Source organism: Lemur catta, chromosome 16 (assembly GCF_020740605.2).
Source record: "Lemur catta isolate mLemCat1 chromosome 16, mLemCat1.pri, whole genome shotgun sequence".
Taxonomy (NCBI): Eukaryota; Metazoa; Chordata; class Mammalia; order Primates; family Lemuridae; genus Lemur; species Lemur catta.
The window spans coordinates 44742431-44759117 of record NC_059143.1 but is presented as its reverse complement, the minus strand read 5'-3'; the positions used below and the strand labels follow the sequence as shown (position 1 = coordinate 44759117).

The 16687-nt window shown below is 41.7% G+C and overlaps 1 long non-coding RNA gene across 1 annotated transcript in view; it reads left to right on the top strand.

Moving 5' to 3' along the window:
- The window catches only part of LOC123621791, a 73092-nt gene extending 56955 nt beyond the window's left edge, over positions 1 to 16137 (top strand). Inside the window, exons 2-3 of the long non-coding RNA XR_006729260.1 lie at positions 14282 to 14372; positions 16099 to 16137. This is a non-coding gene — a long non-coding RNA (uncharacterized LOC123621791). The remainder of the gene's footprint in view (positions 1 to 14281; positions 14373 to 16098) is intronic.
- The last annotated feature ends 550 nt before the right edge of the window (positions 16138 to 16687 follow it).

Genomic DNA, 16687 nt, shown 5'->3' with positions numbered 1-16687 from the left:
TGACACTGCCTCTCGTGAGCTTGGACACATTGCCAACCGCTCTAGGTTTCAGTTTCCTTTTTGTCTGTAAAATGAGAGGACATGATGAGATGAGCCCTGAGATCCATCCTGGCATGAAGAATCTATGCTTGGTTCTTCCATTCCCTTCCTGCACATCCTGGAGAACCATCCAGAAGGATGGTCATGTGAATCTATGATACGGCAGAGCCAATGGGCAAATATCAATAGCCACCCCTTTCTGTGCCCCCCACTCTTCTCCAGTTAGGGGCTCTCACTCCTCTCTCAGCCTTGCTTGAGGACCATTCCCTGATGTGCTCTGGAGGGGATGCCATTGACTGGGCTGAGGCCAAGGGGAGCTTTTGGTCATCAAGGCTTTTCCTTCTGCTGGTGCGCTGGGCTTATCATGCAGCATCTCCCATGAACTCATTTCTCGTTTGCATACTCTTCTTACCTTCCAGTCCCTCACACACTGACATTTTCCCTAGATTCTGAACCAATGACTTAATCCAACCTTTGATACCTGCCTGATCCTTTAAGCCTCACCCAGATCCCACACTTCTGCACGGATGTCCTACATTCAGATGTTGGCTTTGGCCCCAGCTGACACCTCCCGGGGTCTGGGTCACCCCCTTATCCTGGGTCGTCAGCCTTTTCTTAGCTCCTCATATCCCAAGTGCTCACTCGTACATAATGCAACATGACAGCAAAAAACATAATTCTTAAAAGCAAAGACCATAAGAACTATTGGGGATGTTGAAAAAATGATTCAAAAGTACGTAAGGTATCATACATCTCTCTGCTGGCCGGCTCTCTTGCAGCACATATCTCTATAGCCTCAAAGTCGAGTGTTAACCAGGGTCAGAGCCAGTGTGCTGTGATGGAGAACAGTCAGCTCTCTTCTCACGAACGTGACAGCACTGATTTGGTTCTCCACCTCCACCTAGACTCCCTTGGATGCATATTTTTAGGCTTTTTAACAGAAACAATGGTAATCGTGTTTTCTCATTTAGTGACAACTTTTTTTATATGAATTTAAGGGGTACAAGTGCAGTTTTGTTACGTGGATATATTGCATAGTGGTGAAGTCTAGGCTTTTAGTATAACTATCACCTGAATAATGTACATTGTACCCATTAAGTAATTTCTCATCCCTCACCAACCTCTCACCTTCCCACCCTTCTGAGTCTCCAATGGTAGTGACGACATGTGACAAGCCAGATTTACATTCCAGAGTGAGAGTTACTGCAAGAAGCACATAGGAGTTGTCTATTGCTCTGTATCCAATTACCGTAATCTTAGCAATTTACAGCAACATGCACTTATCATCTCACAGTTTCTGTGGGTCAGGAGTCCAGGCCTGGATTAGCCGGGTCCTTTGCTCCAGGGACTCTCACAAGGCTGTAATTAATGTGTGGGCTGGAGCTGGTCTCCTCTGAAAGCTCAACTGGGGAAGGATCTACTTCCAAGCTCACATGGTTGTTGGCAGAATTCAGTTCCTGGAGGGTTGTTGAACTGAGGGCTTCAGTTTCTTGCCGATTGTTGGACAGAGGCCACGCTCAGCTCTGTATGTAAGATAATCATGGAAGTAAAATCCCATCTCCTTTGTCATATTCTGTTGGTTAAGAGCAAGTCACAGGTCCCACCTGCACTCAAGGGGAGGGGATCACACATAGCACGAACACCAAGTGGTGGGGGTTCTGGGGCCCAGCCTAGAGTGCGTCCACCACAGGCAGTAAAATATAGTGGGAAAGGCGTAGACTTAGGAGTCATCTGCCTGCTTTCAAATCTAAGCTTCACCATCTAGTATATCCATGCCTCTCTGTGCCTCAGTTTCTTCACTTGTACAACAGGGATAAAAATGCCTTATAGGGTTGTTGTGAGGATTAAATGAGCTATTGTATTTAGAGTGCTCAGCACAGCCTGTCATATAGTAAGTGCCATGTAACTGTTAGCTAATTATTACCCTTTCTCTTTTGTGGTGAGTAATAATTTTGGAGGGGTAGGTGTGGCACTTGGGCAATGTTTGCCTTCTCCCTGAGAAGATTTTACACTCTTAGGCAGCGATACTTTTCATTCATTTCCACATACATATCATGTGTATGCTGTGGTTTTAAGATAATTACCAATAAGCCGCACGTTATACATTTGACAAATTGCTTCCTATTGATTTATGTCAAGTTCCTCAAGGGGAAGGAGGAATGCCACAAATGGTAAGTAAAGTGACTAGAGCCAACCATTCAGCTCGAAGAGTCTTTGGGGACAATTTGATGCTGTACAAAGTGGTTTCATGTTTAGGAACTGTTAAGATCAACCATCAAATATTTATGGGCCTGTAGCAGGAGCTGTTGTCCTTCAGCTAGCTGCGGAGTCTGATACAAGGGTTATGAATAAAAACTATTGCCTACAGGGAGTCTTTGGGAAGAGTTCTGTGTAGAAGATGATCTTTAAGGATATTTTAGCTTTGTGATTGAAAGAGTGGGTGGAATTGGACCCTGTGGCAGTCTCCAGGTGGAAATTGTAAGAACTTTGTTTACAAAAGTGATGTGAAGCATTAGGAAGAAAAGGAGGTTTAGAATAAATTCAGAAAAATCATACGCCATTGTGATATTGTGAAATACATCTTTGGTCTTTGTCCCCATTGACGTACAGCTCTTAAAACCCTTGGAATCTCCTGAGTGATAAGAGTGTCTTTTGTATGCTAATGATTTTACTGGTGGCTGAGGGCCCCTAAATAGGTTCAGGATGGGGGCTGGTCACCAGAAAGATCAAGGCATTAGAAGGTTGGGACTGTCAGCACCATCCTCCAACCTCCAGGTTAATCAATCATGCCTACGTAATGAAGCTTTCTCAAAAACTCAAAAGGTCTGAGTTGGGAGAGCTTCTAGTTAGCTGAACACATGGAGGTTCCTGGAGGGTGGTGAGCCCAGAGAGGGCATGGAAGCTCCACGCCCCTCCCCACATACCTCGTCCCACACATCTCTTCATCTGTATACTCGCTAATATCCTTCATAATACGCTGTTAGATATAAGTAAGTGTTTCCCTAAGTTCTGTGAGCTGTCCTCCCAAATTAAGCGAACCCAAGAAGGGGGTCATGGGAACCTGATTAATCGCCACTCAGCTAGAAGCACAGGACACAACCTGGGGCTTGCGATTGGCATCTGAAATGGGGGGCAGTCTTGTGGGACTGAGCCCTTAACCTGTGGGATCTGACACCATCTCATGGGAGACAGTGTGGATAGAATCCCCCACACATCTGGTGTCAGAAGTGCTGTGATTGGGGGGTAGTTAAAAAACACCTTGTTTTTCCCTCTATTCCTAATAACTATACCTCATCAAATTAAGCAAACATACACTAGTAATGAAGATTTCAGAATTTAAATAGCAAACAAAGTTGGAATAATCACCACTACTCACTATTTTCAGGAAGTCTGGCAAATGACAGATTTTGTCCAGTACCATAGCAGTAGTGCAGGCCCAGGGAGGCGTCAGTCAAGATAGATGCAAACATCTGTTGCCAGGATAAGTGGCCGAATGACAGAGCTGAGCTGGCAGATGTCGAATGCTCAGATTAAGTGTATCCATTAGGATTGCATTTAGCTGCAAGTAACAGAACGTCTAACTGATGAGACTTAAACAAGTAAGGGGTTTATTTGCCACATGCGACAGAAGATCTGGGGGTAGATGATCCTGGACAAGTACACCAATTCCAGGTGTCATCAAGGACAAGACCTGTTTTTCTTCCTCCATTCTCTTCTTAGCAAGTGGCTTTCATTTTCATGGTCTCCAGATGGCTGCTGTACCGGCAGGAGTCACACCTGTTTTAGGAAAGAAAATGAGGGAGAGGAAAGGCTGACGGACAGTAGGCTGTGCTAGCCAAGCCTGTCCCTTTAAAGAACTTTCCTGAAAGCTCTATCCAGTGACTTCCTTGTATCTCATTGGCCAGAACTGTGTATCACAGCCACATCTAGCCGTGAGGGAGCCTAGGAATGAAATGTTTTACCCTTCTGGCTTCTATAGTTGAGGAAGGCAAGGGAGCAAAGGTTACGAATGATCTTTGGGTTTCTGATCTGCAGAGCCTGCCGTAGTAACTTCTAGAGCTGCACGTATGCCTTGTCACTCCTGTTTACATATCGCAGTCTCAGTTTTCAAACTACTTCTTTTGTCTATGAGCAGAGAGACAGTTGTAGATGTTTTATGGGACATCAGAGAATTGGATCATTTGATGCTAATAATTAGCTGAACCATGTGTGTAAAGAAAGACTTCATATCTGTTCATACCCATCTCAAAGGCCACAAAAGAATTCCTACCTCTAATTCCGCGAGCAGGCATTTGGACAATATAGCTTTTAGTAAATTGGGCCTTACTGCCTAGTGGTCAAGAGCAATGAACAAAAGTATCATCTTGTCCACAGAAGCCTGTCCTTGTAGAGTGGAGGCCAGGACTTGTTTTTATTCTAGAAAATCCCTGCAGCTGCCAGCTAGGACATGGCAGTGCTCGACCAATACCTGATTCAGCAAGTGCACAGTCCTTTCCTCTCCGACTGTGTTTCTCTCCCATGGTTACAAGGCCAAGGCTAATAAAGCACTTGCATGCAATATTAGCCCTCTAGCATATAACATTAATATTCTACAAGCAGCAATGCTCCTGCTTGGTTTCCATTGGAAGATGAGATGTGCTCATCAACTCGCCCTGTGTAAATACCTCAATTCATGTCTTGGCAAAGTGCCTGCTCAGTTTTCTGTGTCACCGTATTGTGTGTCTTACACGAGGAACATTCACTAACTCATTTTGGCCATGGCTGTTCTCATTTTGCATAAGTCATCACAGTAAATTGCAGGGATCTCTTCTTAATGCAAAGGTAGAAAGAAAAAAGAGGCTGGAATCTGATTTTCCTTTTGGAGGAGCATGTGATGAAGACCCTGGGGCACCCCAGCATGTCACATCGGTCGGTGGTGGTGAGAGGGAAGAGGGGTGGGATAAGAGGGAGAACTGAGTCTGTATAGCTTAGATACCCTGGCCTGATTCCCATTTAGGAAGATGCCAAGTCTTTGAGGAAAATACCTAGCTGATCATTAAGCAAGCTGGCAGAGTGTGTGTAATGAGACTGCAGTCACGTGTTCACCTCAACATTTGGTCAAATCGCTTTGACACTTTATTGACAAGAAAAATAAAATGCTTAAATGAACCCATCCTATACATGGAAGGAGAGATTTTTGAAATTTTTTTCAAAAACATTATTTTGACAAAATAGTATTACTTCCCTTGTCCCATCCAGCCTCTGGGAGCTCTAATCCTTTGAAGGCTATTGATTTCCTTTTGTTTGATATGGCAAGGCATGCTTTCTCACGACTCAATTAGAACGCATTTTTCCAGTGGGCAACGATCTTGATCACATTAGCATTCATGAGATGAGCCTGTGTCCCACTTGTTTAATAAAAGAAATAGAATCCGAGGATAATATTCAGTCATAGTGGCCCATCACCTTGGGACAACATTACTGTTGCAATTCCATTAAAAGCACTGGCAATGGAAAAGAAAGTAGCAATAATAAAAAATTGTTGCTTTTAGGCAACAACTAGAAAATTCTTGCTTGTCGTGAATATCCTCTCTTCGCCATTTAATCAAGAGTAGAAGCAGACACGCTCCAGGCAGCTGGAGACACTGCAGTGGAACAAAAGGAACAGCCATGGTGACTAGACTGAAATCTCACTCATAAAGGAGACAGGCACCATGCTACTCCTTAACACTGCCTTTTAGAGCCTCCGTTCCACTGCAAGGATGGCCCACTCCCACTAACAAACTCTTCCTCTTCTCTTTTGGGATATCTAAGGAGCATTTTGCCAAGCATCGTGCCAGATGCCTTCTACATATTATTTCATTAAATTCTCACTACAAGCCCAAGTGGCAAGTATCATAACCCATTTTATAAATCGTTGTCGTTAAGCATCTTGCCTAGGGTGATATTGCTAGTAAATGGTAGAAACTGGGGTTCAAAATTAGATCCTTGTAAATCACAGAGAGATAGAGAGAAAAAAAAAAAACACTCCGTCTTGGACAGTGTTGTTGTTGGAATCCGCTGGGAAGGGCAGGCAGGGAGTTGACCCAGACTTACGTGAGGGTCAACAGCCTGGCCACTGACTGGCTGGGTGCTCACGTATAAACAGAGAACGATAACCAATGTCATGAAATAAATTTAGGTTTGTACTCTTCTTCCAGAGGTTTATTACTGTCTCTTTGATTCTTACCCTTACGGATGTTTTCACCAAGCCTTGCTCCTTGGAGTGAAAGTCACACAAGTGAAGAGTAAGCCCGTACAAATGTGTGCTCTCTTTAGCCAAAATATAAGAGCAAATAAAGATTTATTCTTTGTGTTTTCACAGATTATTTCCTTGGCTATACCCATAAGTGCTCCCTATGTTATGACCCCTTCTCAGGAATGAGCCATTGTCTTAGTTGGCTCGTGTTGCCATAATAAAATACAATAGGCTGGGTGCCTTAAACAACAGCAATTTATTTCTCACAGTTTTTTTTTGTTGTTGTTTTGTTTTGTTTTTTTGAGACAGAGTCTCCCTCTGTTGCCCAGGCTAGAGTGCTGTGCTGCAAGCCTAGCTCATAGCAACCTCAAACTCCAGGGCTCAAGCAATCCTCCTGCCTCAGCCTCCTGAGTAGCTGGGACTACACGCACGTGCCACCATGCCTGGCTTATTTTTTCTATTTTAGTAGAAATGGGGTCTTGCTCTTGCTCTTGCTCAGGCTGCTCTCAAACTCCTGACCTCAAGCAATCCTGCCTCGGCCTCCCAGAGTGCTAGGATTACAGGCATGAGCCACTGCACCTGGCCTTCTTACAGTTTTAGAGGTTGGGAAATCTGAAATCAAGGTACTGGCTGATTCAGTTCCTGGGGAGGGCTGTCTTCCTGGCTTACAGATGGCTACCTTCTTCCTTTGTCTTCTGGTGGTGTCTCTTCTCATACGGGCACTAATTCCATCATGAGGGCCCACCCTTGTGACCTCATCTAACCTAATGACCTCCCAAAGGCCCCATCTCCAAATACCATCACATTAGGGGTTAGGGCTTTAACATATAAATTGGGGGGGCGGGGCACAAACATTCAGTTCATAACAGTCATCAATGATGTCTTTCTCAGGCCAGATGCTTAGGGCACAACAAAAGCACTTGTCCAGTGTAGGGATGCTCAGCAAGCCCAGGGTGGATGTGCTCAGGAGGCCAGCCCAGGTCTCCCAGATTCAGATGGCATCCGGCTCCAGGGAAGAGGAGAGCAAGGTAGACATTCTCAAGAGCTGTCTACTTCATCCAGATCCTCAAGCTGAGCCACTTCCTATCCTGGGTCCTTCTCTTTGATTTTTTCCTGGTTCTCCATTAAGTCCCAATGGGAGTCATACACTCGTCTTTCTTGCAGAGGAAACAACATCGCATCTTTCTCCATGCCCTGCTTGCACCCTGAGCCAGGCTGAGCGCAGCTCCAGCAGTCAGCAGCAGGGCTGAGTGATAACAGCCCCGGTCCCACCCACAGAGGCCAAGGCCACCCTTGGTGCCTCCAGCATTGCTCCGTCTGCAGCACCCCTCCCCTTGGGCTGCCTGTCCCTGGTTACTGTTCCTTCTCCCGGGGTCCCTGGGTTCATTCCGTTATTATTTGTGTTCTTCCCACTCTCCTGGCTGATGTTTCAGCCAGCACAAATGTACTTTCATATCTTTCGTATATAAAATTCACATAAAGAGACCTCATGCTGAGTAGACATTCGGGAAGGACATAGAAAATGCAGGGCTTTTCATCCATTCTATGAATGTGAATGGGTTTTTATTTAGAAGAAGCCTTTTTTTTTTTTTTTACCTTAACCAAAGAACAGTTACTGCATAATGAATAATTAAAAAGCCTCTTCTCGTGATTGGAGTCAGCAGTTTTTCTTTGTTCAAGTTAATCCTTCTCCTTTGGCAAAGGAAATCTTGATAAAGGATAATACCAATATACCATTTCTAGTTATTATGGCATTGGGATTTCTTTTATTGAGTGGTTCAGAAATAATGATCCTTTCTCTTAATTGGGTAACTGAAAAATGTAGAGGGAGCTATAATAATGACCTTGGGGTTTTCTGGAGGCCAAGAGGCTTCACAGTGGCCACCCGTGTCCTTGGCCATTTTGGCAAAATCTGATACAGTCTCTCAGTAATAAAGGAAGATGGAACTTAGCCTGGAACACGGTGCTTTTCCTTAATGAAAATTACTGCTTTCTTACTTCTTTGAGAGTTCAAAGACCTAGGGTGATTTCCCTAAATGGTTTCAGCTAACTGGATGCAGAAGGGAAGATGAGAATTAACGGCACCCTCACCGGAAAGTTTAAAGTCTAATTAGCTCCCGGGCGGGCTGGGTTTTGTTAATTCATCCATGAATCTAGGAGGGCAGGCAGGCCACGCAGGCAGTGGGAGCTAAGTTAGAAGGAAGAGTGCAGGGAAAAGCAACCAGCCAGGGTGATTTGCTCCGCATTTGGACCCACCTGGCACATAAGCCACTACTGACTTGTTACCTTGTTAACTGGTTCCAGGAGAAACTTGGACTAGTGGCCCATTTACACTTCTGATTAATTTTCTATAACTCAGGATGCTGTAAGTAAATGAATTAAAGAACCATTTGATCTTCAAAAAGAGCTTTATGGTTGCTTTGATGATTAAGTACCCAGGGGACACATGGATTATCATGGATAATGGATTAGGAGAAGTGGGATATTAAAAATGAACTCTCCTCCCTGGCCATGTATAGATGGTGCTGAGTGGTTAAATGGGGACTGGGTTAACTCTGTCATCTCTGTCATGCACTTGACCGAACAGTAGGGATAAGCGGAGTGCACTTGGTTAACCCAAGGAAATCCATTTTTCTCATTCCTAGAAGGAAAATCAAGAGTCTTGTTGGTAGAGCTTTGAAATGTAACCTCCCGTATCTCAGGTGATACATTCTTGGGAAAATACCTTGGCAAGTACAAGTTCAGACCTGAAAAAGTACTCTGAGAAAAATGACAGGACCTCTGTTTGTTTACCAGAGGTTTATCTCCACCTAAGGAGTCCCTGCGACAAAATATCAACTCATGGAGAAGAGCTCCCATACAGAAGACTCCCTCGGCTGGGTGTGTCATTTCCACTCTAGTTTTTGATCTTTTTGTGGAATTATAGCTCATAAGTAGAGAGTAGGAAATGGCTGTGTCTGTGAGCTACAGCTGTGGTGTGGGAAAAATGGTGGAAGAGGACAGTGTTTTGTGGTACAGCATGTGACTTGTCATGGTGCAAGAAATAATGTCCATTGGTCTCCTATCAGGGGTGACTATTCCTGCCAAAAGGAAACAAATTTCAAATCTTTCCTTCATTTCAACTCTTGAAAGACAGTATATCAGGAATTGGATTTGCCTGACCTTTATAGACAACCATAACTGAAAAGATACTTTCGAGTTAGTGCACGTTTGTGGACATCCAATTTATTGTTTGGATTTTGGAATGCAATTGGTAGCTTTGCTGCCACATACTATTTTTATTTCAATCAAGCAATTGCTGTTCACTGGGCTTAATATTGGGACATCCGGCCCTCAGTAGCTGTGTGACATTGAAAAGATCACTTAACCTCTTAGAACCACACTAATCTTATCTGCAATATCTTATTAGGTGCTTTAGAAAACTAGAAAGACCATATTAAATACTGTATCTTATACATTTTAAAAATAATGACTTGTGTAGATTATGTAAAAGACCTCCAAGACTACTTACTCTGTTTTCTCTTGTTGCCCAGGGAGAAAGAGTTGATGATAATGAAGTACCACAAGAACATTTTGGGGAGGGGCAAACACACACATACACATATATATACATATATACATATATGCAGTATATACTACTATATACATATACATAGTTGCTTAGTAAATACCTGAGGATGTGGATAATTTACATGTATTATATGCCCTATTGTTGGTATATGAAAACCTAATGTTAATAAATAAGTCAAAAATATTGTTGAGACCAATATGAATCACCACTCAATTTAAAGCAGGAGTGGAAACTCAGTTGCCTACCATGGTCAGAATGATAATCAATGAGGAAATGAGGCCAGACCTCACTGCGTGTGCATTTATTACATGCGGTGGGGGCTATGCTTACCTAGAGAGTAGGCCTCTTCTAAGGGGTGGACACTACTTGGCTTCAGCTAACTGTTGCAGTGTAAGAATGTGAAGCCCAGTGTTAACCAGATTTCCTAATTTTCCAACAGAGGGTAGAAGTATGGAGTTTTGAATGAGAAATCTCTCCCCAGTACAATTCTCTACAGGCTGAATTTTCCCTGGAGGGAGTTTAGTTTATGATTTTTGCTTAAGGACTAACTAAGTAAACCACATTAAACTTTAATGATAAAGTTACACCCACAATAGTTTATTATTAAAATGCAAGAATAAATGAAATATTTAGGTGTATATCTAACAAAATATGTACATGACTTGTATGCTGAAAACTATGAAAAACTGATAAAAAGAGATACACTGTGTTCATGATTTGGAAGACTCTATATAATAAGGATGTCAGTGCTCCCTAAATTGAGATACAGTTTTAACACTATCCTTATCAAAATTCTAGCAAGATTTTTTGTTGACATATAGACAAGATTATTCTAAAATTTATATGGAAAAACAAAGGAACTAGACTATCTAAAATAATTTTGAAAAAGAAGGACAAAGAAGAAGTAATCACTGTAAGGCTGGTGGCGGGCACCCTTCCCCTCCCTAATGGAAAAAGAAGAAGCCCACAAGACCTGCCAAAAACAATGCCTGCAGGGCCCAGCTAAGTTAAAGAATAGTCACACCTGGATGGTTACCCTGATAAGGGTCTCAGTTCCTGGAATCCATACATACCACCAGCCCCTCCTATTTCTCAATACCCACCCTAAAACTGCAACGGAAAATTCCTTGCTCTCCCCCACCATAAATCTTCCTGACAAAGAAACCCCTACTCCCAGCCCTAAAAACATATATAAACCCACTCAGACTTCTGGGCAATGCGACTTCCCGGGTCTCTCTCTCTTGGGGCCCGTGAACCTCGCCCGGGAGCACCCCAGTAAAGCCTCGTTGCTTACCCCTTTCAACTCTGCTCGTCTTTCTTTCTCTGGCGCCGGCCTATCCAAAACCTTACAGTCACTTTACCTGATTTCTAGACTAATTATCTAGCTACGGGGAGCAAGACTGCACGGCATTTGGGAGGGGATGAGCACATAGATCAATGGAACATGGAATGGAACAGGTAACCCAGAAACGGACACACACGAATATGCTCAACTGATTTTGGACAAAGGTGCAAAAGCAAGTCAATGGGGAAAGATAACTTTTCCAACAAATGGTCTGGGGCAATTGGATATCTACAGACCAAACAACAAACTAAATTTGAAACCGTATACAAAAATTAACTCAGAATGGATTATAGCAAAAAAATTTTGAAATTTTAGAACAAAGTATGGGAGAAAATATTCAGTATGTAGAACTTTATGAAGATCTCCTACATATAACACCAGAAGCATGATCTAGAAAAGAAAAAAAAATCAATAAATTACACTTCATCAAAATTTGAAGCTTTTGCTCTGGGAGAGACTTTGTTAAGAGGATGAAAAGACAAGCTACAGACTGGGAGAAAATATTTGCAAACCACATATCTTGCAAAGGACTCATGTCTGGAATATATATTCTCAAAACTCAATAGTAAAACAAATAATAATCCAACTAGAAAATAGGCAAAAGACATGAAGATAAGGTCACCTACAAAGACAAATGGACGGCAAATAAGCACATGAAAAGATGCTCAATATCACTAGCCACTAGGGAAATGCAAAGTAAGAAAATGTTGAAATATCACTATATATCTATAAGAAGAGTAAAATAAAAAAATAATGACAATATCAAATGCTGGCAAGGATGCAGAGAAACTGAATCTCTCATACTTTGTTGGTGAGAATATAAAATAGTATAGCCACTCTGGGAAATAGTTTGGCAATTAAAAAAATATCTAAACTGCACTTATTATACCATTGTTCATCCCAGAGAAGTGAAAACTTCTGTGTACACAAAAACCTGTACATGATTATTCATAACAGCATTATTTGTAATAGCCCCAACCTGGAAACCTTCAGTGGGTGAGTGGTTATACAAATTGTGCTGTATCTATACCAGGGATTACTACTCAAAGATAAAAAGAAACAAACTATTGATAGACCCAATGTGGTAGGCAGAATAAGGCCCCTCCCAAAGACACCCACATCATAATTCCCAAAACCTGTGACTATGTTACCTTTCATGGCAAGAGGGACTTTTCAGATGTGATTAAGTTAGAGACGTTGAGATGGGAAGTTTACCCTTGATAATCCTGGGGGGCTCAGTGTGATTACAAGTGCTGTTTAAAGAGGGAGGCAGAAGAGACAGAGTCAAAGACAAGAGACGTGACGATGGGAACAGGTCTGAATGATGCAGAGCCAGGAACCAAGGAATATAAGCAGCTTCTAGCAGTGAGAAAAAGGTGCAGGAATCGACTTTTCCTTAGAGACCGCAGAAGGCATACAGCCCTGCCAACAACCTTGACTTTAGCCCAGCGAAACTGATTTTGGATTTCTGACCTCCAGAACTATAAGATAATAAATCTGTGTTAAGTCACTAAGTTTGTGGTAATTTGTTACAGTTCGATAGGACACTAATGCTCAACAGCCTGGATGGATCTCAAGGGCATTATGATGAGTGAAAAAAGTCAATCTCAAAAGGTCACATACTATATGATTCTATTTGTATGACATTCTTGAAATGGCAACATTATAGAGATTGAGAACAAGTGAGAGGTTGCCAGGGCTTAGAGATGGTGGGAGGAGGTGGATATTACTGTGAGGGTAGCCTGAGGGAGATTGCGGTAGTGACGGGGTAGTTCTGTATCTTGGTCATGCTGGTGGTTACAGGAACCACACGTGTGATAAAGCAACATAGAACTGTGCACACACATTGTGCCAATATCAATCTCCCGTGTTGATACTGTGTTAAAGTTACATAACACGTAACCAATGTGGAAACTGAGTGAAGGGTACATGGGATCTCTCTGTATTGTCTTTGCAATGACTTGTGAATCTATAATTATTTCAAAATAAGAATTGTTTTAAAAAACAAAAATAACAACAATTAAAACAACTAATTCAAAACTTAAAGCATCTTCTTTGAAAATATCTTCAACTGTAAGTATCTGTGTAAACACAAGTAAGACTGCAAATTTTGCTATTTGGAGTCCATCTGTGTTAGTACATAGCTCTAGTAAACTCTAAAGTGATCATTTTAATTCATGAGTGCCAAATCTCAGTAACCCTTTACTCAGTGGCTTATTAGAAAGTAGCTCTTCACTGTTCATAAAATATCTGAAAGTCTTTGCATTTGTGGTTCAGCTCTTGGCCCATCAAGAGGATCCTGGGCTGCCCAAGAGTCACTGGACATTGAAGCAAGTCAAACAGTGGCTGAAGAGAACCGTCCCCTGAACTGAGTTCAGAAGGACTCTGTATTAGTCAGCCTGGGCTGCCACATAGTTGTATTTACTATAATTGGGCTATATTTACTGCTGATGGGCAACTTAGGCAACTAAGTTATTTCTCACAGTTCTGGAGCCTGGAAGTCTTTATCAGGGTGCCAGTATGGTTAGTTTCTGGTGGGGCCTTGTTCCTGGCTTGCAGACAGCCATCTTCTCACTGTGTCCTCATGTGGCAGAGAGAGGGAGGGAGGTGAGGACAAGCTCTCTGGTGTCTCTTATAAGGGCACTAATCCTGTCATGAGGGCCCCACCCTCATGACCTCATTTAACCCTAATTATCTCCCAAGTTCTCATTTCTAAATACCATTACAGTGTGAGTTAGGATTTCAGCATAGGAATTTGGGATGAAGGGGACACAATTCAGTCCACAGTAGACACTGAAGTGGATATTCCAGACTGAAGGCATAAGAAAGAAATTATGACTTAAATTCCTAAGGAAGTAGATAGTTCGGTGCTCCCTCGGCTATTTCCTGGGAGCTTGTCAGAAAAATTATCTTTAAAGGGAAAATACCTTGTTGTGAGTGTGTAAAATATTTTCAGTACAGATGCATATTTTTGATGATTTTAAATTTAGAAATAGTCATAGGTCAAATGTGGTAGAATGAAAAGTCTTTGAAATTGAACTTGGGTTTAAATCTCTGTTCTGTGTATCTTTGAGTATGTTGCCTAACCTGGCTGAGCCTCCCTCACCAGATTTGCAAGAGAGAATGATACTGCACATTTGATTGCTCGAAGTGTCAAATGAGATCATCTATCAAGTACTGAGGACATTGTTGAGCACACTGTAAGTAACAGAAGTTAGTTTATCCCTCTTTTCTTTTTGTATTATTCTAAAAAATAAAGCCTCTTTACTAGAAAATATGATGTGTTTTACAAGTAGAAAAATGGATGAGAGATTCAAGATTCAGTGGAAGAATTGTAGTAGGTAGAAACCTACCAGCAATAAATACTGAGGATTTGCAAGGTCAACATCTTGAGGCAAGAAAAACTCCTGAAAATTAGAGGTGACATAGCAGATACAACACTTCCAACCTGCAGTGACCCCCAAACTGACAAGGTCAAAGATTTTTAAAATTACCTCTCCGTGGATGATAAACCAGGATACCACCCACAGTAAATTAATCCTCCCAAGTTAAATAAGCCACCGGCGTTTGTGATGGAAACACTATTTCAAGTCCCATCACACATTTTTTTCTCCAATTTGAAGCAGAAAAGGAAAGTCATTTCTTTCTATACCCTTTAAACACTACTCTTATTTCTTTCCTTTATTTCTTCCAATAGAACATCATTGCTGTTTTCAGACATTTTAGTCTAAGCTTTGCCAGGCAAACTAAGATCAAGGGCAGAACAAAGGAGGGTCGAGAAACAATGGGACACTGGAGATCGACATTTGCTAGGCTGCTATTATATTTTACTTTTTAAATTAATCCAGAGTCATGGCCAAATAGAAAGTAGAATCAATCTAGTGCAGACCATGCTCATGTCTTTTTCCAACCTTTCTGCCTTTTTAGAGCTTTGTTGTCTTGGTCGCAGATATGAATAGGACAGATCTCCAGAGAGTTATTGGCAAATACTCCACCCTGGAATGGAAACACCTGCTTTTTAATCTAAATGACAGATTTATAGAACTGTCACCTGATATTTTAATTATTGCCTAAGAGTGAGTTTCTAAAAATTCATGCCAGATACCAGTTAAGCTTTCGTACAGCATCATATGCTCATCCTAGTAGTTATTTATCCTCATGTTCTCCCGTGGTAAGCACGTTCTTTACACACAGTAGGTGTTCAAGGCATGTTTGATTTGGATCGTACTAGTTACACACACCAAAAAAAAAGCCATTATTTTCAACTGGCATTATTTACACAAAAAATCTTAAAACATTGCTATGGAATATCTCTAATTTACATGTTGAGGAAGAACCTCCATTTCCTTGGCCATGTGTTTCCATGGCAAGAGACTTCAGCCACTGTTCTCTGTCATGTGAAGAGTTATCTGACAGGTGACTGTAGGGAAAACTGAGTGTGCGTGGACCGGCCCTCCCTGAGGTTCTCTCCTTCAGAGTCCCTTCACTTCCGAGAGGTTACGCTCTGGTCTTTTCTCTGTGTGGTGAGTGTAGCAGGGAAGCCATAGTGCGTTGGTCTGGAAGCTCTTCCCTGGGAGATACATCATGAAGTTCCTCTGGCTGCAAATCAAAGCCATATTGAAGCTGATATCAATGGAAGGGAGGGACAATGGAAGGGGTAAATTCTGAGATTTACATCAATTGTCCGCACTTTCAAGAGTCATTACATAAACTCTGATCAAAGCTTCAATTTCAGATATCCAAAATTTGGCTTTGTTCACAGAAATAATGTGGTTTTATCAGCATCGTCTTTTTTTTCATATTGTTACATTCAATGTGATTAAATTTTGTTTAGAATTTTTGCACCTATGTTCATGAAGATTATTGGTCTGTTGTTTTCTTTTGTGTAATATTTTTGTTTTATTTGTTTGTTTGTTTTTGAGACAGGGTCTTCTGTTGCCTAGGCTAGAGTGCAGTGACATCATCATAGCTCACCGCAACATCAAACTCCTGGGCTCAAGCAATCCACCTGCTTCAGCCTCCTGAGTAGCTGGGACTACAGGCGCGCATCACCACACTTGGCTAATTTTTTGTATTTTTAGTAGAGACGGGATCTCACTCTTGCTCAGGCTGTTCTCAAACTCCTGACCTCAAGTGATCCTCCTGCCTCAGCCTCCCAGAGTGTTGGGGTTACAGGTATGAGCCACCACAAAGGGCCCAATGTCCTTGGTTTTGATATCAAAGTAATGCTGGTCTTATTTTCAAATATCTCTTTTTCAAATTTTGGGAAGATATTATATAAAACTGGTGTTTTTTTCTTCCTTACATTTTGGCAGAATTCACCAGTGGAGTTGTTTGGTCCTGGAATCTTGCTGGTGGCAAAGTTTTAACAAATTCAATTTCATTTTTTTAAAGATTTTTCACTGAATAAAGAATTCTAAGTCGACAGTTTGGTTTTTTATTTTTTTAGTGTTTTATTATGAAAATAGAATAAAAACTTCAAAACCAAAATGATCCTTTCTAATTGAATGAAAAA